Below are 23991 nucleotides of genomic sequence, written 5' to 3' on the forward strand. Positions count from 1 at the left end.
AACACTGTTACAATTAATGTGTGTAATATAGATGGGCTCCACAGATAGTCCTGAAAATGGTATGGACTCACTTCTCAAGGCTTTTCCTTGCAGCTTAATCTCTGTTCTATTTCTTCACTATTTAAATGAACAAAATTAATAAAATTCATGTGTCTAGAAAAGCCCTATCAGACTTTGGCACTGTACAAGAGCCCTTGTCTGGAGATTTTACAGTTCCCAAGCTTTATTTTAAGAGAACACAGTTGAAAGTTTATGCCTCAGACAGAGCTTCCCACTTCACCCTCCTCTTTACTACACAGAAGGTAAAGCTTTTCCTTACCAGAAATACCAACTTCGACATTAATACAGAGGGTTTTTTCAAGATTTGAGGTGCCTGAAATATCACAAGTTCTCTGCCAAATCATTCCTGCAGTTTACATTTCCTTCAGCACAATGCAAATCCATTTAAAACGTGATGAAACCATTTAAGCAAGCAATGATGAACTTTGGGCTTTACCCAAACAATAACGGTCCTGGTCCTTTCAAACGCTGACTCATTGAGTGACCTCACAGTGCTTAGGAGACAAGTCTTAAAATGAGGAGTCGGGCTTTAATCACCAGCTGACATTTTATTGGTGGCTTGGAAGAATTTATTTTTAATATAGGGAGTTGGCTTGAAGATTTAAACTTCAAAAGACTCTGAAGAAAGCAAACAATTATAGACAAATCGTCTCCACACACACATACCAGAAATCTGAATACAGAGGAAGGTGGGCTGCCTTTTTGTGAAAGACAAAGCAACTATGTCACTGCTTAGAAGTGTCTTGCTATCAGTATTAGATTATCTAAATCTTGCAAAAGAGAGAAAAAAAATCCCAAATAATACAGCCTGGGGCTCATGAAGCATGGGCATCCCACACCCCAGCATGGTGTGTCCACACACAGTGGGCCTTCCCCACTTCCCACTGATTCCAGTTGCATCCTCAGGGATGCATTTTAAAGGTAAGAGTGGTTCCAGCAGGCAGTGCTGCCCTGTGACCACACTGGGACATGTCCCCTCCAGCAGCAGGAGTTCCTGTTAATCCCACTGTTTGCCCACTGTTGCACCATTATAATGTGTATTAATATTCAGCAGTTCTTCAGGATGTGTTCTCTGGAAAGGGAAGCTGGAGATTTCCGTGTCTGCTCATCTGCAGCAGTTTTCCTCCTTGCTGCTCTTTGGCAAGCCAGCAAAGAGGCAATTTTCCTTGGAATTCCACACCCAATGCCAAGTATTCCCACATCCAGGCACAAAGCTGGGCACAGCCAGTATAATTTCTAACTCAGTAATTTATTCAAAGCTCTGTTTTATGAAGCTTTGAAGTGGATGGCTTTGCAGAGAACCTGCCATTTAAAGCTGCAAAATTAAGGCAGCATGGAATGAATCAACTGCTACAGGAATCATGAGAAAGTTTTCCTGGAGAGCCTGACCCAGGATGAGTTTTGTATTCATATTAAAATGCAGTTAAACTGAGAAGCTATTGAAGTTATTTTTTCAAGAACAAATTATTTCCTTTCAAAGGCAATCCTCTTTAAAACACTACATTTAGTTTCCATTAATTGTTTTCAGGTAAGTTAAAAATGAAATTATTAAATTAATCCATGAAAAAAATAAAATGCTTGCTTTGTAATATTAAATGTGTCTGTCTCCTGTTTAAAACTCAAAACTGGGAAACCCTAAAATTACCATATTTATACATATTGGGAAGGACTCTTACACAAAATATGTGTGGCATTTATTTACATTTTTTTGCCACAGTGTTTTCATTTATAGCAGGAGCTCAGACTTGAGAAATTCTCCATATTCCAGCACATCCAACTCAACAAAGCACTCCAGCAAACCTTTATTTCCAAGTAGGATTATAACCACACTGTTCAAAACCTTGCCACGTTTGGCTGCTGGCATCTCATGTGTTTCAGCACAAGGCAGTTGGGATTTACCAGTTGATATTCAAGTGTTGGAATCTCAGCATTAGTTCTCAGCAGCAGTTTAGCCAAGATGGATGGCAGGGTACGAGTGCTGCTCACAGCCTGACCACAGCTATTCTCACAGAGCTGCTGCAGTTACATTCAGGTAAGGAGGAGCTTCTCCTTGACTCCATTTTTGTACTCTGCTGTGTACATTATTTATAGGTACAAAGCTGGTCTCTTTAAAGACTTCTCTCTCTAGAGGCAGCTGGATAGTAGGCATTGGGTTAGAGGTCTTAAAAAGCAGCAAAATGCAAAAAATGAAAAAAGGATTTAACCCCCTAGCTGAATTGTGAAAATTGTAAAAAATTCATATTTGACTCATCTTTCCAATCCCCAGCAAATTAAGCATTTCCATTTCAGCACATGCTGAATTATGATTTTTTTTTCTGAAAGCTTAGTTTCCAAATGTCATAAGCACACTATGCTAATCCTTCATTCAGTCTCCAGAAAATTAAGGCAGTCTAGTACCAAAAATAACCATAGGGTATAGTTTTGTGAGGCAGCAAAACTGACGTAATGGCTGCTCCCAAAAGGGAAGGTCATCTCTCTCTGCCCTGCCCTCACAGCAACACTACTGCTTCTCAGAGCCCATATGAGAAATTAAACTAAAAAATAATTCTTCAGATGGAAAAGTGCACATTTTTATTCTGGTTAAGCATTCTAAACTGTTTCACAGAGGAGCCAGACAAGTATTAACACCCTGAAGAATGGGCTGTCACTACAGCAGCTCTGGAGTTGCCTTCCACAGCCAGCCTGGCTGCAGGGATGACCTTCTGGGAATTGGGCAGTGGGGACACAGCTGGGGCTGCAGCCACTTAAGCCATCTAATTTTATTTTGCTCATATTTGTGAGTCAATCCCTTTGAGTGGCCAAAGAAGGATGGCGTGACCATCCTTCAAAGTGTTCTGAGCAAGCTGTAACAGAATGGCTGAGACCAGTGGGACTTCTGGTGGGTACATCCATTGTTTAACAGGACTCAATCTGAGGATCATCCCTGTTGTAAAAACACTGAAGCGTTCACACAGGCATGAGTAACATCTGCTGCCCACAGCTGCACGCAGAATTGTTTACTAGAGTGCAATTGTATAAACTGGAGGCAGCTTCTTGGACACATCCAAGAAGCAGAATGGGAAGCAGGCTAGCAGGTTCAGCCACATTGCTCATCATTACTTCTCTGGGATTTCAGAGTCCTGGCTATCAGACAATTCTGGATCTCCTCCTGCTTCCTAGGATCATCACAGGGACCACAGAGAAATCCAGACAAACACCTACCAAGGTGCTCTTGCACAAACTCCCCTGCTGTTAGAACCTGAGGCACAGGCAGTCCAGCCTGACTTACACAGGGAATTGTATCAGTCACTGCTTGCAGTGGACTTTGACCTCTGGAAGACAAATGAAAAAAAGCTCAATCCACAAATCCCAAGCACTTTTTATCTTGTTATACAACACAACAGTCACAAGGCTGCTAGTCACATTTCATTCTCATTTCACTTGGATACCAAGAAGGTATTTTGAAACAGGAAATTTTTTTTAAAAATTATTAGTTTTTAAATGTGGGTTGGGTATGTCTCCACTTGGTACATGGGGACTCCTCTGTTTGTGTTTGCACTCAGGATCTCCATCTTAACAATGCTCAGCACTGACAGATCTGGAGGGGTTATTGCTTGAGTTATTACTGTGCTGCTTCATTATGTGACACAGGGCAATGATGGTTGACTACAAGATCAGCGATTGGGAAGAGCCCTTCTCTGAAGGAAATTTAAAAAGACTGGGACCATTCACCTTGGAGGGAGTGAATCAGAAAGAACACAGTGAAGGTATTGCAGAATGCATAGCTTAGAGATAGCAGCTGGAGAACTTTTGTTCACCTTATCTCAAAACATAGGAATGCAGGAACATGAAGGGGAAAAAAAAGGTAAATGAAAAGATAAGCAACCACCTTTTAATGTTTTGCATAAAATATATATCAGGATTCACTGATAAGCTACATTGTGAAGAGCAAAGTATTATTAGTTTTCTCAATGGATGGGCATAATTCAGCTAAAAGTAAATATTTGACATCTAAAATAGAGATTTTGTTAGGATTACTATTCTTTGGAGTACAAGTGAGCTTATACCTCTTGGGATTTAAGAGGCTATTTCTGCCAGATATCCAGGGCCTGGGGAGCCCAAACAGAAGCAGGGTGAAGAACTGACTTTTGAAAACCCATCTCCTCTGAAGAACTCATGGACTGAATACCAACAAGACAGCTGATGGCTCTAGGTGGGGAGGAAATCAGACTGACTGGCAAGGCAAGCAGTGGGCACTGTGCAGCAGATGCCTGTTAACATCCAGATTCCACAGAGTTCCTGCATCCTCAGCTTACTGGATCTGTGTTCTATTTTATACAATTCAGGTATTTTTGTTACAGGACACTGCAGGAACCAAAGGCTAACCCTTGCCTCTATTTAGCCCTACTTCCTTATCTTGGAATCTGGTCCACAGTGCCACTCTCATTCTCCCACACAGTTTCTGTACTTCACTGCTTACCTACTCATGAGGACTGAATTCCAGGACAAAGGCTGTTGTTCACAGCAAAGGGTTTATGGAACAGCTATTCTGGCATAGCTCCCCAGGTGGAGATACAGTTCATATAGGCAAAAGAACTCACTAAATCATCTCCTTAAAAGGCAAGCTACACCATCAGAATAAATCATCTCCACCTCTTGGTTTTTTGCATGCCATTACTGCTGCAGGGTTAAGTCTGGGATTTTTACATTCCAACCTGCATAACTGTTCTTTCAAAACTAATAGTTCCTTGATCAGGAAAGGCCAGATGCACCAGGAAACAAAACAACAACAACAACCACCAAATAAACAAAACATACCAGTAAAAAAGATATTGCCTTACTTTCTTAACTGCATTTTTTGTAGGTATTGAAAAGAAGAATGAAGGAATGAGCCATGAGCACTGACTCTGTAAACAATGGGAAGGGGAACTGTGTCCAAAAGTCACCTCTGGGGTGGAGAAAAGCAGTGGAACAGCAGTACATAGCAACCCTTACAAAAGGGTTTATTTACTACATGTATGAAACAAAAATATGATGTCCTAATGAAGCTATAGTGGAACCCAAGTAAAACTAAAAGACATATAACCAAACCAGAGTTCCAGACATGAGATCCTCCCCCCCCCCACTAATTCATTCATCAAGTCCAATTAATAATATTCACTCTTCATTATCATCTTTTCACTGCAATAGACCTCATGGCAGCCTCAGGAAAGGATGTGAGTCAATCCTTGACTAAATGCTTCTGATTCACTAAGGAACCAACACATATAAAATCACTTAAGATTAAAAAATGCTAAGGTTTTCCTCAGTGATAATTTATCTAATGGCTGCTAAGACTGGGTTAATGGGAGAAAGATGAGAGAGAACAGCACTACATCACTATGGAAACTAGAATTTTCAAAATAAACACCTTTGCAGAACTGAGGTTGCAGATCTAAAATATCTTGGTTTTGATGTCACCTCCCTTTACCATGAGATCCAGCCAGGCTGACCAGTCAGGCATAAGGAAAAAGCTTGCATGTGGTGACAGAGATATCCCATGGCTGATGTTCCTTATTCCAGTGTAGGTATCGGCTCTGAATGAAAACTTCAGTGATTGATTTGTTACCTATACACTTCTGGGGGGTCTTTCTGCCCCACAGCCTGCCTGGCCAGGCCAATGCAAAATGAATCCATACCACTTCAGATGGGAAGTGTTACCTTTATCCCACTATACTGATAATCCTAAGTATTTGCAGTCTTTTTTTTTTTTTTTAATATGTAGATATGTATATCAAGTGAACTATGAAACATGAGGTTTACAGCTTTTTGAAGTTCAATTCCCTTACTCACACTAGGAAACTCCTTACTCTGGAAATGGCTCCACTGCAGTTACTGTTTAGGGTATCCAATCCTTTGCTTCCTGTTAGTCACAAATAGCAAATACAGTTGGTAACTTCTCCACTTGTGCCTGGGCAAAAGGTTTCTCATTTCAGACACAAACATACCTCCTCACCCCACCTACCTTATACCATCTCACTGACTGCTGCTGTAAACAAGTCAAGGCTCTAGAAATGCTGACTCACAGTGCTAAGACTATAGAAAATATTTTAGAGCTGCTAAAGAAGCAAAGCCCAGCAGGTTTCCTGCCCTTCCTCCTTATCTTCAAGCCCCTTGCCATGACAGGCTGTAATGAAGGACCTTGCTTCCTGAGAGGAGGCAAAGAGTAGGTACTTGCTTCCTAAAGATAGCCCAGATTCCTTTGAATTCCCAGTTGCTAGCTAGTAATTGCAGGCAGGGGAAGACAACCCCCAGTGCTTACAACCACAGGGCTACAGATGTTGAGAGATTAATGGCTCCTGGGTAGGTTTTCTTGCCCAATGCAGCATTGCTCACTTCAGTGCCCTTCCTGGGACAGAGTCAAGTTCCTTTAAAATGCCTCAGTATCTGCTACAGAAGGCTGTTCCTTACCTATGGACTTTACTGAACCGGATTTATTACTGATTCCTGCCTTCAGCACAGCTGAGTCAGAGCAGACAGGCAAATCACTGTTTGCTTTGGGAGGGTTGGTACTGATCAGGACACGGGCAAGCAGCGTGGGGTGCAAATTCTGTTTCCCTGTGGGCGTGCCAGTGCAGGCAGGGAGAGGGACAGGGACTGGCATTCACAGTGAGCCAGGGGCCGTGGACAGAGGTGTGGAGAGTGAGGAGAGTGGGGCTATCTTAACAGGAGCCAGTCTGGGTGCATTCTGCCTGTGTTAGCACACTGCTGCGCCCAAACTAATCGCCTCTGGATCTCATCCAAACGCCAAGCTGAGTGCCTACTACATCAACAGCCTGTTTTCCCCACTGGGAAGTGACCTGTTCCAAAAGGCAGAGCATTTAAGGAAACAACAAAGTTTTATACCCACACAATTCATAGGGCAAATAACTTCAGAAAGCCTAAGGAGCACGGAGCGTTTATGACCAGCTGGGGATGGGCAGGTTGCAGTGCTGCTGCCTCCTCCCATTACCTAAGCAGCTCATTTGCAAAGAAGCAGAGACTGATGAGCTACATTTACAAGCTGGGCAGGGCAGACCAAGGAACAGCTCTCACTGAAGGGAAGGAGCAGGCTGTGGTGAGAAATTGCAGTGCTCAGAAATGACTGTACTAACTGGTCATGATGATGGTATTGAGTTGATTTCACCTATAACCTGTTCTAACTGCAGTCTGCAATTAATGTGGCCTGTAGCATCTAAATGCACTGGAAGCACATAAGTAGGGATGCAGAGCTCCCTTTTCTATTGGCAGCTGACTTCCAGCTGCACATCAAATGAAATTCTCAGCGAGCCGATCATGCGCATAATTCTCTCCATACTTGTCAATATGGAGATGTATTTGGCTGAAGTCTCTCCCTTGTGAGGCAACAGGAGCCATTTTAAATAGGTGGGGACAGAGGCTGGTCCTACAAGACTCACACTAGTTTAAGAGAACAATAACTACAGTGCTTTTGCCCTATTTATAGTGCTTACTCAAAGCAAACCTGAGGTCTTATCAGTCCTTCTGATAGAGACAGTGAAGGTGGCTCAGTGTGAAGATGGCCCTGCATGAAGAATAGATTGGATCATAAATGCAGAACAGCTGCTTAAGCAGAACACCAGGAAAAGAAGCAATGATGTTGCTGGGCAGAGAAAAGCATTGCAAGAGCACACACATAGCCTCCTTCCTCCAAAGGCGCATGCGCACTGCTCTCAGTCACATTTCTCTCAAGCTTCCTGGTAGCAGCATCAGCAAGTGCATTCTGTCACATCTGACTGGCTACAGGACTGTCCTCATCTGACAGTAATGACCTGGCCTCGATTTTTCACATTTTTGTTGTCTCCTTCCCCTCTTTCAGCACTACGAAAGCAGCAGGCATGAAACCTGCAGCACAAAGGAAATTCTCACTAGCACAGCCTGCTGCAGTACACTTACCTCAGCAGCACAGGAGCTGCAGGCATGGCAAACCTCACATAACCTACATTAGATTCCCATAACGTTCCAAATCAGGCACTTAACTTCCAGACTTGGCTGAGACTCATCTCCAGGGCCAGACTTAGTATACACAACAGAGACTAAAACTCTGAGGATCATGGTGTGCAGCTTTGCTCCTTTGGTAAAATGTAATGCTCTACAAAAACAGACAGTTGGACCCCATAAAAACAGCCTATTTTTGGCCCAAGAACAAATGCTGAAATCCCCCTAGAACTAAGGGCCATCCAGATTTCTCCACATGCAAATTGCACTGTAAAAGATCAGCTCTCTGGTTGAATGGCCACAGCAAAACACACTTGACATTGCCATGGCCTAGCCTCTGATCCGCCGCTGGCCAGAGGTGATGTCATGGGCTGTGTTCACTGTCTGGAAATGAGGAGCAAGAAACGCTGCACTGGCTGGCCAGCCCATCCAGTGACACATCCTGACATGGGCCACAAGGAGACAGGAACAGACTGATAACTCTCAAACATCATGGAAACAAAACCCCAGGGAGAAGTTGTCTGGGTATGAGCACACCAACTTGGCCAGCAGCAGTGGGTCCGCCCATGCCTTTGACACTTTAGCCCGTCTCTCCCCAGTCCCTTCCCATCTCTTATCACCTCTCTTTCCTCAAGGCTTTTCAGCTAAACTGCTGCTGTCCCCACTTTGTTTATCCAGTTCTACCTGCACTGAACAGGAGCAAGAGTGCTCTCCCCTTGATGTCGCCACCACCTTTGAGAAAAAAGCTGACCTGCAAGCTATTTTTAGCCACATTGTAAAGTTGTGGAGCTATTTTGGTCACATCTCTGTATGAAAGCTGCAGGACACTGACAGGCTCAATGATTGCCTAGGGCAACAGGGGCTTTAACTGGGAACGGGCACAGCTTGCAACTTTGCATTAAAGCTTCTGTGCCCTTCCCATGCCATAGGAGTCTTTAGACCAAGATTTGATTTCCCTTCCTTTTAGGAAAGGGTAACACACCTTCCTGAATTCTGCTGGATACCAGAGGCTCTGCAAGGCCTTTGCAGTGGTGGCCTCCAGCTTGCACTATCTCCAGCTCTGCAGAAGGTACTATTTATTCACTATTTATTCTGTGGGCTCCTTCAGTCCCATTTGCCTCATTCCCTAGGAGGAGGCAGGTGCAATTATAAGTTCCCAAAAACACCGGACAAGATTTTATCAATCTTCCTTTGAATCAGACCTCTGTAAAAGATCAATAAACATTAGACTAGTGCCTGCTGAGAAGTCAGGGGCATGTAACTCTGTGTAGGTTAAGAGGAAGAACAGAAAGGAATCATTAGCATAGCAACATGTTGTTCTGAATCCAGAGTAATTCCTGGGAGCTCTGGGGTACATCCAGGGCATCGGGCAGAAGGTGCCTGGTCTGGACAGTTGTTTTCTCTGGAGTGCCCAAGGGTTGGCTGCCAAGTTTGCTGGGGCTCTGTAGCAAATGCAAAGCACAGGCAAAGTAAAAGTCAAGGGAACTGGATTTAATAGAATTAAGCCCAGAGATACAAAAGGAATCTTGAAGGATATGAGATATGAGGTAAATGAGAGGAGAGAAAAAACCCAAACAAACTGGTGTGTTTAGGACAGGGAGAGATGAGTCAGATCTATAAAGAAGGAACAAGAGAGTAACTATATGACAGTTTATGAACAGCTGTCATTCAACCCTCCCAGAAAATGTGCCAGAAACTGCTGTCTGCAGCTACAGTGCACGTTTTCCCAAGACACCTCAGTGGTGTTAACAATTCCACACCTTCCCCATTTGGAACAAGCCCCTGATGCAGCAAGAAGAATCAGAATTTATCAAGTCAGATTTCAAAGTGTCTCTCCTGTATTTTTTCCCCCCCAACTTTCTTCTAAAGGTGATTTGTTAACAGTTCTTACACTAAAACCTATATCCTGCTCCTAAGGTGAGCCACTCCTTACTTCACTGATGCAACTTGCACCTGCTTTCATGAGTCAGCACAAGCCACATATCTCCTCTGCAGCCGGATCAGTGCCTGCTAACAGGATGAACTGTCCCAGGCAAACACTGGTGACCTGCTGCAAACAGATTTGATATGCAGACCATCGCTGTACTTCACTGGGTATCTCAGCAGAAGGAGCTGGTTTAACTCATTTGGTCCCACACAAGCACTAATCTGTGTTATACACTTTGCAATCTTCATGCCAGGAAAATCAGCTGACCATTAACTAATATCTTATGACATGTAAATTGAAACTAGCTTAATAAGAATTTAACTTTTTAGCCAATAGGTGGAAATTACATGGACAGAATAGTATTGTTTAATATGCTGTTATTTTAGCAGGACAGAATGGAACTGTCACAGTTCACATCAGACACAGAGATGTGTCCAGCAGCAATATGTCAAGACCTGTTGGATCAAAAAGCTCAATGAAGTGGTTTGTGTTTCAGCTTTCCCCAGAGCTATGCACAAAACTAGCAGCAAGCATTACACAGTGAAAATGTTTTGGTCAGATGGAATAACATAGCAACATGTTGCATAATTCCCCTGCTGAGCTTAAGCAGCCTTTCTTTGGGACACTGCACAAGCAGGATAATAAACACAGCACAAGTGTCTGACACAACAGATAATCTATCAGCTCCTGCATGGTGGACTCATGCTCCTGGTAGCAGAATTTTGCTAGTGTAGGGAGTAACTACTTCACCTTTTATCATCTCTCTAGATTCTTAGTTTTCATCCATTATCACACAATCTTACTGTGAGAGCATTACTGGCATTATCATTTGTCTCAACTGATTATTTAATGGAGATACTCTATCACCACCTCCACAATGTAGGTATTTTTCTAGAAAATATCAAGAATTTTTTTTTTTAAATATTCCCACACATGTTCAATTTTCCGGTGTGGAAACACCAGGCATACAGTAACAAATCAGATGCAGCTCACCCCATAGACGTAGACAGGGATTGTCCACCAATTGTGTGGATCCTGGCAAGAGCACACACCACGCTGGAGCTGACGACTGCAGTTATTCCCAATCTCCTCTAGGGAGTGCAGTCGGAAAGGAAGAGACGGAACTGCAGCGCACATGCCAGCTGGGAATCGGTGACTCAGGATATTCAGTCACAAATGGTGTCTGTCCATTTCCAGCTGAAGGCAGGGAGGAGCAATGAGGTTGAGCTTGACCTAAGGGCAGAATTCTACTAGAACCCCAGGTATGCTTTACTGTGTGAGACAAAGGTCTGCCAAGATACTAAAAATCAAGATGTAAATCAAGCAATAGGACTTCAAACACTAGATCAATCATTTAAGGCAACATCCCCACAGCTGAATGCAGCATGGACAACACTTTTATGGAGATTCCATCTCTTATGCCCAAGTACATCATGATGTGAATCCATCAGATCATCCAGCAAAGATATGCCTAGTCTGCAAACATCATCAGGCCTTGGTCTCTGCACAAAGAACATCAGAGACATTTTTTAGAACTAGATGTATTTTTGTGTGCACATGCACAGTGCTCAGTACTAGAAACTGTGCAGACCCATCAACTTATTTCCCCATGGATTCACAAACAGCTAAGGAGATATAGCACCTGTCTGATCTCTGTGGTAAAGAATCATGGATAAAAAGGCCTAAAGTCACCTATTTTTTCCTTACAAATGATATGCATGCATTGATTCTGTGACCTGCTACACCTTCCTTAAAGAAGGACCAGAATGTAAAATGTATCTACTCAGGATTTTTGCCCTTTTCCCCTATCCCAAAATAATAACAATCCCTGTCCCACACTCAAGATTAAAAACTGTTAAGAAATACAGGAGTCATACTACCATGTACCTATGGCAAAGGGTAAGGGAACAGACTCACCAGGTAAGTTTGTGCAGGAGGGACATACATACATTCAGACAGATGCCAGATTGATCCCAAGCACAGCAGAGGATGCAGTGACTTCTACAAAGTTACTGACACTCTGTGACAAAGCAGCTCTGTGGAACCAGTGAGGAGCTGCAGCTTTGAGAAACCAAGACAGTAACTGTTGCTGCTTATGGACAAAGCTTCCAGGCTGGCGCAGACAGCTTTGCCACATACAGAAATTACATACAGCCAAACAGGAGCAGACATTCACGTGTCCTTAGGACAGCAACCAGACCAACAGCCAGGGATTTCACTTTCAGTTTGAGCAGCAGCAGATGTCTGCGTACCACAAGCCCCATTACTGACATAAGAAAAAAATAAAGTCTGTAGGTGCTGTGATAAATAAAAAGGAACCACCAGCTCTTTCTTGTCCTTGCAAATAACAGAGCATCTCCTCCCTGACATGTCCCATTCACTCTTAAATTTTCCTACCAGCATTGATTTCTGTTGCTGTCTTGAATAATACAGGTGGTTTTTTTTTTAATGAAAGCAGGGAAAGGCAGGCTTAGCACCAAGAGATCCTCAGAAACCTGTAAGAATATTCCTGGTGAGGGCATAATTGATTTCCAGGGAGATGTTTATGATGTATGCATTATCACAATCTCAGAACTTCATTCCCCACCTATTTAGGATTCCCACACTGGATTACAACCTGCCTTCACATAAGAGATGTTGAAGCTTTCAATGAGGTCACGGCAGCCTCTGACAAGCACTGATGGGTGAGTCATGCTGCAGTAGCCAGAGATACTAGCAACACATTTGTTAATCTGTATGCAGTCTAACTCTTTTTTTGGTCTAGAATCTTATTCTAGGGTGAAATACAATGTCTCAGAGATAGGTGACTGCAGAATTGCTGAAGAGCAAGGCCACAGTTTCACAATTGTCTTAGGGGTTATAAGAATCAGTGCCTGGAAGCAAGTTTACAACAATGTAAAATGTTGTTTTACCTATAAAATCTGTAAAACAAGAGATCAAGGTCTAGATAGGGTCAACAGGAGAGCTGTTCATGGCAGATCACTGGAAAAGCCACCATGCTGATATGGAATCTAGGAGTTCCCAGGGAGTTCCACCAACTCTTGTCCAGCAGTTCCACTCATCCTCTCCAGCAAACTCTTCCAGAGGCTACTTCCCTGTACCATGGTCAGCTGAGGCAAATACACATCCCTGCACCAGCCAGCCCAGGGTAGTCACAGCACTGTCAGGCTGGGGTCTGAGCTGGGACAGCAGCACTAACCCAGCAGGGTCAGGCACAGAACACTCTCTTCTGCTGGCTCAGCTGTGAGGGAAAACCTGTGGAGAAGGATTAGATCAGACAACAGCAACTTCTTGAACCACCACGGCAAAATTCTCCATGGAAGCTTTGGAAATGAGCAAAAAGGACACAGAAAACCATGGAACAAGTGAGATATAGGGAATAAGTGCATGATAGCAGAAAAAAGTTTCTTCATCTTGGCTAAACTACTGGACAGCCAGGAAAAAGAACCAATAATAAAAGGAAGAGACAAAATAAATCTAAAAGAAATCCTGCAGATGGAGAACAAAGAAATTAAATGCTGTTGTATTTTCATTGCTGTGAAGCTAAATTAAGCTTCCTAAGTCAAGCAGAGAAATAATTGGTTTAGATTTCTATTCAGAAGACAGCATGAGCAGCAAGTGCCAGTGGAACAACTACCAAAAGGTGTCTTCCCTCAGAGAAAGCAAGCCAGCAGATTGCATAACTGAAATGAGTTTCCTCCCAGTTTCACATTATTAGTCACCTTTCTTCCTTCTCTGCCAAAGGCCTCTTCTTACCCATCCATCCAAGGACCAGAGCCAAGGCCCTTCCTGTGCTGCTTCTTTCCATCAGTCACTCCATAATACTGGTCCATGTACCCATTGCAGGTATTCTGAACCAATGCCAGAGTAAAACCCCCTTCAGCCCTGCTGAGATACCTAAACAGACTCTCCTTGTCATGGCCCAAAAAACAGTTAGTTCCAAAATTCTGAGAAGATTTCAAAGGAAATTTATTGCAAAGGCCCATGGAAGAGCCCTCACTAGCAGAAGACATGGTACCTAGAGTCCCTTGGAAACCTGCTTGACTCAGGTGGAAATGACCTACTGGCATTTATTTGTAATTGCCCAGCATGGCAGTGGTTGGGGAAGGAAAAGCTGTTGAGTCACACTGGAAGCCACTTTTCCACTTTTGTCTGGTTTCCCAGAGGGCAGAGTCAGAAGGCTGAGATTCTGTTTATGTCTCTGACACTCACTTCCCATATGACCTCGGCAAGTACTTCTTCTTGTGCCACCATTTCCCCATTTCCTAACAGCTAAAACCGCTCAACTCATGGAACAATCATAAGTGCACAGCAAGGAGCATCTAACAAAAGGAAAGAGAAGAGTGAAGTATTATAATTGTTGTCATAGAATACAAAAGCAGTTACGTAACAATGTCAGTATTGCTTCATTTTTGTCCTTACAACAGAACTGTCAGAGGAACACTGCCTGCCATGGTATCTTCATCCCAGTGGATGTGCCCAAGCATTGACATCATTGATACAAAACCAGATTGCTGTAATCTGGAAGACTCTACCTCGTTTATTGTGACCAGCCTTTCTCTAGAACATGTTTTTCCTGTATAACCTCATAACCCATAATAATGGCCCAAAGTGCACTATAGGAATGATGGCAGGTTTCATGTGCTAGTAAAATCAAAACAATTCCTCACTTGTGCATTGCACAACTAGTCATTCACTAAAACACACAAGTGCTTATCTTCTCAGCAAGCAGAAAACAAGCAGAAAGTTAGTTTCTAAATTAGTACATCATACATACAAAGAACACTTTCTAAAAATCCCAATGGCATGAAAGAATTGGCTAAATTACATTCTGCTTGTATGATAACAAGTTTCTAAGAAAAAGCATTGATAACTGCTGTCCACAGCTGCTATATAACTAATAACCATATTTCTCTGCTTCAAGTTCTATGATTTCTTCTAAAATTTACAATTGTTTGCTTAAAAATGTTCAGATTCAAGCAGCATTTGGACCAAAGGCTGAGGAAGGCATGGCTATAATTACAGCACCTGAAACTGTGCCCTAATCACACTCTTATCTTTCTTATCTACTGCAAGTATTTATAAAGCAATGATTACTGTACTAGGCCCCATCACTGCTCTGAGTTGGTTCTGAACCAGCACCTTCATATTGGCATAAGAAGTTTACACTGCTTGAACTGGTGTCATTCTGCTGAGGCAGAAAGCCAAGCTTCTCATCACTTCAAGTCATTAAAAAAAATAAACTGTGACACCTCTACAGGAGCAGGGGTGTTAACCCCAATGTCCTGGCCAAACTCCCTGCTCGAGTAATTACAATGTGCCTTGAAGAAATTCTTGCCACAGTTTCCGTTGGACTCAGCATTGTTCTCTGCTTCCTCTCCTACAATATCATGGAGAGCTGGTGCAAGCTCTTAAAGGTCCTGTCCATGCTGGAATGTTCTATGGGTCTAGTCCAGGGCCAGCTCTGCAGCAGCACATTGAGAGCAATGTGTTGAAACCAGTTCTGCCTGTCAGCTGAACCGCTAGGCAATTTGTAATATTTATTTATTGATGTTCTGGCACCTCCTTCAGACAGAATTAACTTTGGGTATAGCTATCTGACAGGTAGACTGGTGCAAATCCCAGATGCAGACATACATAAACCTGTTTAGTTCTTAAGTGGACTAAATTTGCATCAGGAAATTAGCAAATGAAGCTGAAGTAACTTTCTAGATACTTAGTATGGTGTTTTGAGAAGGCAGCAAGAACACACCTAAAGCAATGGACTAGGAGAGCTAAATGTGCTGTTTAGTTCAGCTGGCGACAATAAACATAAATTTCACACTGGCTGTTCCATCAGAATTTCAGTGAACTTTTTCCAGTCTGTTCACAGACTATACTGTATATTTTTGAAGCAGTCACTGAATACATATCAAATGCAGATCTAGCATTTCAAGTAAAATACTTGATAGTTAAGGGCAAAGCATTATTCACATTTTTCCACAGCCACTGTTAAGAGACTCTGAGGATTTTTACCTAGACCTCTCATTATCTTTCATGTGTGTAACACTAAGAGCTGTGGCCCAGACTCTCTGCTGGCATTTGCTGGGTTAGCTCCATGGACCTTGCTAGCTCTCATAATTCATGAGCTTTACAGGCAATTTGTCTGCAGGAAGAAGTACAAGATCAAGATTCAGAAGAACCTGATTCTTAATTCCACCTTTTGACCCCGTGGGCGGATCACTCTCTCTTACTGCTCCATTTTGTTCTCCCATCTCCAAAAGCAAATTATACCCACTAATTCGACAAAACAAGTACAAAACCAAATTAGAATCAATAGGCCACACTGAGCAGATTCACATTAAACACCATTCTTCCAAAATTTGAAAACACAAATGTTTACCTTTTAAACATGCCCTTAATTTCCCCAGAAGCGTGCCTCCCATATTATTTCTGAAGACAGAAACTGTAGTTTCAGAAAGCGGATGGTTTTATTTTTGTGTCATTACAAAAATGCCTTTTAACTTGTCAAATGATACACTACAAATATCTTTGGCAGATGAATGAAACCAAGTTTCCTGTCAAAGCTGCCAACTTCAAGGTTGAGATCATCAGATAAACCTTTAGTTTGCCTCTCCCAATACCCACAACAACATATGTTTGAAGTGATCCACGTTTGTCTCACTTTTCCTATAGGGATTTGAAAAGGCAAAGTATCAGACCACTTTGGGACAAGTTCACAAAACTCTAGATGTGGTCCACAATGGTTACGGCCAATAACATTCCTCAGGTGTCTCCCCATCCCAAATTAAAATCCCCAATAGCTCTGCCTGTCTAAAGGTAAATGCAAAATTCACCTAAGCTGTATCCAGGATCACCTCAACACCTGCTGGATACAAAGCTTTCTGTTAGATTATGTGGAAATTGGAAGGACGTTTGTTTCATCTGTTTTATTTCAGCAGTAGCAGTAATACTGGATTTACAGAGGTGTATAATTTCCTACTGGGGACATCTCAAAATTGAGTATTTGCAGAATACTTTATAACAGAGCGCACTGTGCCTGCAGTGTAATTCTGAAGTTAAAAACGGAAGCCATCCCTACAAACACACCTTTGACAAACTTTGTGTCTTATGTAACTGTTTCTATTAATTTATTATCAGGATGTCAGTACAAATTGTTATTTTGATGATTCCTTGTCCCCCTACTTCTGAAAGGGAAAGCAACGATAAACACAAGGGAGACTGACCTCAGTGATTTCCTCTGTTCAGACAGGAGCACAATGCGCTCAAACACCATGACAAGGAGAAGTGGACTGTTTAGAATTCCTCCAGCTGTAATCTATAGTAAAAACAAATAAACAAATACGTGACTACAAGATGCGATAATTAATCCCTGCATGAAGCCAACTGTTATCTCTGCTTCGTAGATGGAGATACCAAAGCACACAAAGGCTCAACAACCTACCAAGTTCAACACCCACCACTGTGAGCCAAGGGTACAGTTTAGGAGACCATGTGCTCAACCCATGAGATTTTTTTTCCCTCTTCTGGCCACAACCCAGATACAGCTTGGCCAAGGGCAGCTGAAATACACCCATTTGGTGAGGGCAGCTGCACTAGAGCAGTCACCTACTACCTCCTGGGATTGTCACTGCCTGTAGATGAGCTGCTCCTGGCCAAAGAGGAAGCTCCACTTGGCTCCATGGCCTCACCACAGCCAGCCTGCCCCAAACCCACTATCCTCTGCCACATTGCCCTCAAAAAGCTCCCACCCGTGTCAGGCCTCTCCCCTACACACGTCCTGGCCCCATGTATCCCCTTGCTGAGCCCCTCACCTCTCTTGCCTCCCTCCCACACCTTTCCTCATTCTCCCTCAGGCCTGCTGCCCCTCAAAATGCTGTCTGAGCTCAAATGGCCTCAGCAGCAGCCCCTCACCATCTTCTCCCTCAGGCCCCACTCAGCCCTCAGTGTTGCCACACGGGGCTTCCACAAACCCTCTGTCCCAAACTCCCCTCAGCCAGCTCTCTCCTGTTCTCCTATCCCTCAGCAACCCCTCACCTGTCCCCTAAAACTGCCCCTCACGCCAAAACCCCTCCTCACAGCTGGTTAGGTTACCCTCTCCTCACACCAACGACCCCTCTCCAAGACCCCCTCACACCAAGGGTTCCGCCCCCCATAACCCCTCACAACCGGCTGCCCCCTCCTCACAAGAGCCCACCAGACCAACGCCCTCTCCCCACAGAGACCCTCACACCGACACTCCATCCTCGGAGAGACCCTCACACCGAGAGCCGCCCGCCCCTCGCAGCCGGCACCCCCGAGCCCGCCGCCCGCTCCTCACGCAGCCCCGCCCGCCCCCGCGCCACAACTGCCCCTCCGCCGCCCCCTCGCGGCCCCGCCCCTGCTCCCCCCGCCGCCCCCAGCCCCTCCCGCCGGCCGCGGTGGTGGGGGGGGAGGGAGAGGGCGGCGAAGTCTCGCGAGAGGGGCGGGCGGGGGCCGCTGGCTGCGGGCAGCGCGGAGCGGCGGCGGCGGCGCAGCCGGAGCCCGGGCGGCGCTGAGGGGAGGTGGCGGCGGGGCGGCGGCAGCGATCGCGGCCCGGCACACGGACCCGCTCCGCCGCGGCGGCACGGCCGGCGCCGCCCGCCCTCCCGCACGCCGCGCCTCCGCGGCGCGGCCTGGCCGCGGCTCGGCGAGCGGGGCCCAGGCAGCGGCGGCGGCGGTGGTAGTGGCGGCGGTGGCGGCGGCTGAGCGCTCCGCCGCGCCCGCCCTGCCATCTTAGGTGCCGTGCCCCGCCGCCTTTGTGCCCGCCGCGCCCGGGCACCCGCGGGGGCCGGGCCCGACGCCCCTCCGGGGGCGCCTCCCCCCGCGGGGCCGCCGCCCCTTGCCCCGCTCCTCCTTCTCCTTCTCCTCCTCCTCCTCCTCCTCCTCCTCCTCCTCCGCGGGGGGCCGACCGGCGCTCCCAGCCCGGCTGCGGCGGAGGGTAAGGCAGGCAGCGCGACGGGGGTTCGGCCGGGGCGGCCCCGGGAGGGTGCGGGAGGCGGTGGGTGGGGGGGGCGGCCCGGTGGGGCCGGCGCCTCCCCCGCCGCGCTCTGCGGCAGTGCCGCAGGGTCGGGGCCGCCGCCGCCGAGCACCGGCGGGGGAGCGGGCGGCGAAATGGCGCTTCCCGCGGAGGGGCGGCCGCGGGCGGAGGGGTGTTCCCCGCTGTCAGGGGCCGCCGGAGGCCCAGGGCTGGGGCCGGGGCCGGCCCCGCGGCCAGGCGTGCCCAGCGCCGCGGCCCTTTTTGTCTGCGGCTCCCCCGGGGGCTCCGCCGGCCGAGCCCCGACCCCCAGAGGGGCTTTGGGGTCCCTCGGAGACCTGCGCGGATTTATGCCCTTTTATTTTTTTCACCCTTCCCTTTTTTTTTTCTTTTCTTCTTTTTTTTTTTTTTTTTCCTCCATGCCCCTCGCTCCTCCCCAAGCGGTGAGTTTTCAGTGTATATACCATTTTGTTCGGTGCTGGTGTGGGATTTGGCTGAAAGTGACCTATTTTAAAGACCTTTTATTGCTCCCCTCTCAGCAATGCTTGTGGCGGCCGATTCCGTTACCCAAATAGCGTTTCCCAACCATTTTAATTTGTCAGATTAAAACATCTCATGGAGGCTGGATTTCTGTAACCCAGCGTATGGGTATGTCGTTAGAAATATCTCTCACCCAGCTTTGCTGCAAGCATCTTTGGAGCATCAGAGTTGACCTTTGTCACTGTGAAAGCAGAAATAAATACCAAGGCGATACCTGGGAGATGCAGTTGTACCATTGTGTTGGGCGCGGTACAAGAAATGGGGAGGGGGGGAGAGAACCACAGATTAAAATGGTTGTTGTCAAATGTAGATCTTTACATGCCTTCGGAAGAAAATATGACAGATCGGTAACAGCCCTGAGGACTTCTAATATATTTTCTTAGAAAAACGTTTCGTGTTTATCGTGCTTGTCTCTGCTGCTTATCATGGTACGGAGTATTTCATTAGGTGGCATTTTAGTGGCTCTGTTGGTTAAATAGCAGTTGCATTAACTAGTTGAACAAATTGTGTCCTTCACCTTTGACTATTGCATTTTGAGAGCCGTTACAGCAGTGTGCCCATGCATGCCAAGGGCGGATTAATAAGATGTTACCTAAAGGTTTGGATGTTATTGATTCCTTACTATTAATGCTATTTATAGTGCATTTGACATGGCTCTTGTTTTATGTATTTGGATAAAGGTTATCAGCTTGGAATGCTTCAGATGAAACGTTTCAAAAAACCACCCTATATATATATATATATATATATATATATATATATAAAATTGAACAATATAGTTCAGATTCTCAGTGTCTGAAAAACAGCTTTACCAGATAGCACATAATAGTGAAAACCGTGGAAAACTGATACATTTTGACACTAGGGAAGGCTTGTTTTCATATTTCAGGATTACAGAATAGCAACTTCTGTTGCAATAAATACAGGTTTTGGTATGCTTTTCTTGAGCCTGTATTTTCCTTGCCTTTGTGCCTCCTCATAGTTAGTGTGCCATAGTTTCTGCTACTTATGTCCAAGGGCAAACCTAATCAACGATTGGCTTGAGCCTTCACATTAGGTCCTCCACAACATTGGCCTAGTTCTGACTGGTCTGTTTGCCATTTTTAGGACTCCTCTTCCTTTTATCCATTGGCTGAAATACATTGATAAACTTGAACCTCAATTTGTCCTTTGAACTTGACAGAAGGTTTTTCTCCTCTGTTAACAGTATCTCAGTGAAGAGAAGGTGGTTCTGATGGAACAGCCTAATTTTAAGTTTAATCCTGCTGAAATACAGCTGCCTGAAGTTACAAACTCTTTGGATAGTTGGATATTATTTTTCTTTTTAAGTTGAATGAATTAAGTGTTGCCTGTAGAGGACCAGATGTTGGCATTAAAATTATGCACAGATAAGGTGGCTTAGGCCTCAAGTTAGACTATTTGAAAAAGTTATCTATGTCCTGCTGTTAAATACCAGTGTAAGCTAAACTGGAGAACTTTTAATGTTTACTTACAGCTAAATAACATTTCCAATTGTGCAGTTTTCATCTCTAGCTCTATTCACCAGTTTTGTCTCCAGAATAACATGTTTTTAATGAGTAGTAGGACAGTCTCAGGTTTTATGTTTGGCGAGATTCATTAGAAGAGAAACAAATATCACACTAATAATTACATCTTCAGATGTATCCTAGTAGTGGATTTCCTGTAATGAGGATGTTTTGTAGAGAACAATAGATATGGCAGCAATTTCAGAGATTTGTTTTAAAGATGTTGTAGGTAGCTGACTCTGCAGTAGTGAGTTCCACTTTGACACAACCCTTGCATACTCAACATTAGGTGGTTTCCAGGTACTTGGTTTTTTCAGATGTAGTTTTCTTTCTAGCAAAGACAGACTGGATGTACTGCTGCTGGTGTCTGTCACTTCTGCGAGGATAAACTTGTAAGGTCATTTCCAAAATATGCCTCATAGAAGTTTTTTTGACAGTATAGGTATTTTGTCAAGTTAGAAGATAATTAGGGTTGATCTGGCTCTCTTTGTGATCCAGAAGTGGTGAGGAAGCTATGGTAAATACCACTTGCCTTATTCCATTCTCAGTGTGTTTTGAAGAACACTCCCATAATCACTAAGATCCTATCTTAGAAGCATTTTCTGTTGTGTTCCTGTTCATATTAAAATCATGTAAACAACATCCTGTTAGATTGAAGTGCATACTAGAAATTAGAAAAATCTTTGGTGTTACCAGGGATGAACCATGCTCTTGCCTTCTGAATGGCAGTGCTGCTGGGGGGCCCTTACCTTTTTCCTGTTCAAGTGTGCTGTGCAGTGTCAAGGATTTTACTTTTATTTCCTTTTGTGATCCTGGACAAAGGGAAGAGCTGAGCTCCAACCCTGGCCTGGAGTCATGTCTGAACTGGAAAGTTTCCTGGGTCTGACAGCAGAGTTTCAGTTCTGTCCTCTCCTGGTTAACCATGCTTGGGACAAGCTTGCCTGTAACAGCACAGAGCAGGATGATTTAATACTTTCTGAGACCCACATCTGTATTTTCCTGCATAATATTGAGTGTATCCTACTCTTCTCCACCAAGTGCTCATTCTGGATGGACACAGTGCAGGATGAAGCCCTGGTGTGTGAGGCCTGGTGCTCTTTGGCAAATTCCCCTCACTGAGGTGTCAGTCCTGTCCCCCACCTCTCTCCATGTGTCATTCCATTGGCTCTGGTCTTTGATCCTGCACCAGCAGAAAGCTAAGCTAAGGAAAAATATGGTTTTATGTCAGCTTGGTGGTCTGAAATGCTCAGTGCACAGTGAGGTGAGGTTAGAGACAACCCCAGGAACTGGGCTGCACCACCACAGCCAGCAGAGAGGTTTAAAGGCAGAGGTGGCTGGTGGCACTCTTTGCTAAACTTGTAGTGGTTAGGGTTCAGGATTCTTTGTTTTTATTGTCCTTTAACATGCTGAGGCATTGCTGATTGTACATTGATTTCTCTGTGGAGAAGAGACTGAAAAAAATTCAATGGACAAAGGGTCAGAAAATCACTGAACCCCTCATGTGAAGGGAGAGTCCTTCCTGTGAAAAAATTTAAAATATAAAAACATGAAATCAGAGGTGAAATGCAAAGTGTCTGAAGGGAAGAAGTGTGCAAAAAATAGTAGAAAAAGATAGAGAGCTGTTTAAAATCAGAGTTGGCTTTTACACACTATTCCTTCCTCTTTGCCTAAGTGCTCATTTACAGTACAGAACATGGAGGAGGGAACACTTTCTGAAGGCCCTTAGAAACACAATGGACATTAGCCAGCACAGTGGGGGCTCCAAACGTGGTTTTTAAAGCAGTTTTTGAACAAATACTTGATGATCACTGGAATTACAGCTTTTTTTTTAATTGTGAAAGAGTAGCCATTAGGAACTTCTAATACTTGATGAGAAATCAGTACCTTATTAGTCTTGATTTTTATTTTTTTTTTTCACATTCTGCTAAATCTTTGTTTCTTTGCCAGAAGAAAAGGCAAGGTAGCCACTGTAAACAAAACATGAAATTGCCAAAGCAGCAATAAGTTTTGTCTAAACAAAGAAGTTTCTCCAGTTCAATCAGAGCTTGCTGAGGACAGATCTACAGCATTAGTTACACACCTATAGCTTGGAGGTGAGGTTTCCTTTCTCTTAGGAGTTGGTGAGGACAGTCCAACATGAGTTTGAGTGCTGATGGCTTCTTAATACAACTGGACAGTAGCTTGTAGTTTTGCCTGCTGTATTGCTTGGCTGGAAACAGTTTTGACTTTTCTTTAGGGGTCAGAATGGGGTGACAGCATGAGATTTACATATTGAGTATTGTCCTCAGGATGGAAAAGGCTTGAAATGTTTGGTTTGGGGGAAAAGTTAGATCTTGAGGAAAAAAAGTAGAAGTCACAAAGCTCTAAAGCTGGCAGGCTCTTCAGTTTTCTGTGCCTGTGATCTTCCAATGACCCTTATTACACTCCTGGCTACAGCCATACAAATATTTTCTTTAGAGTGAGATGTAATTTTATAAAAACAGTTTTCTGCTATGCTCATTGAGTTCAGCATGTTTACAGGGCAGACTCCTATCAGAATGTGGGGGAACAGTGCCTGTGAGTTTCATTGGAAGCTTTTATTGCAGGTCAGCTTTATCAATCCATATTTGAAAGGAAAATTTCTTATGTTTACTGTTAATCTCAGAGATTTTTGCTATGGCTTTAGACTGAAAGCCAATATGTATTACATTTGATTTCTTAAAATGTGAATAAAGTTGCTTTCAGCCTTTCACTTAGTTCACCTAAATTTTAAAACTTCTTTTACTTTCCTTTAGCCTTCTGTCTTTAGTTGAGCACTGCTAAACACAGATTTTGGGGGAGTAGGCCCTGAGGATCAGTCCTTCCCTTTGCATTCCTGGTTCAGCTTCAGCTCACTCTGCTCTGGCTGATTTCTAATGTCTGGAAAGCTTTGGGGTCCAGGAGGATGGGAAGGAGGAATATGCAAGTGCAAGTATGTTGGAAGTGTGGGGAGCATTTCTTGTAGCACTTTT

General features: G+C 44.4%; 1 protein-coding gene and 1 long non-coding RNA gene across 2 annotated transcripts in view; one reads left to right on the top strand and one right to left on the bottom strand.

Annotated features, from left to right (window-relative positions):
• Positions 1–9487: 9487 nt before the first annotated feature.
• LOC134427684 (uncharacterized) lies at positions 9488–17985 on the bottom strand. Its single transcript, XR_010030214.1, has 2 exons — positions 17167–17985; positions 9488–13195 (listed from the first exon to the last, which is right to left on the bottom strand). It is a non-coding gene; the product is annotated as an uncharacterized LOC134427684 (long non-coding RNA).
• A 784-nt stretch (positions 17986–18769) lies between these two features.
• The window catches only part of TAOK1 (TAO kinase 1), a 62469-nt gene continuing 57247 nt past the window's right edge, over positions 18770–23991 (top strand). Inside the window, exon 1 of the mRNA XM_063173667.1 lies at positions 18770–18899. The gene's annotated coding sequence lies outside the window, so the exon portion shown is untranslated. The remainder of the gene's footprint in view (positions 18900–23991) is intronic.

Source organism: Melospiza melodia, chromosome 21 (genome assembly GCF_035770615.1).
Source record: "Melospiza melodia melodia isolate bMelMel2 chromosome 21, bMelMel2.pri, whole genome shotgun sequence".
Lineage (NCBI taxonomy): Eukaryota > Metazoa > Chordata > Aves > Passeriformes > Passerellidae > Melospiza > Melospiza melodia.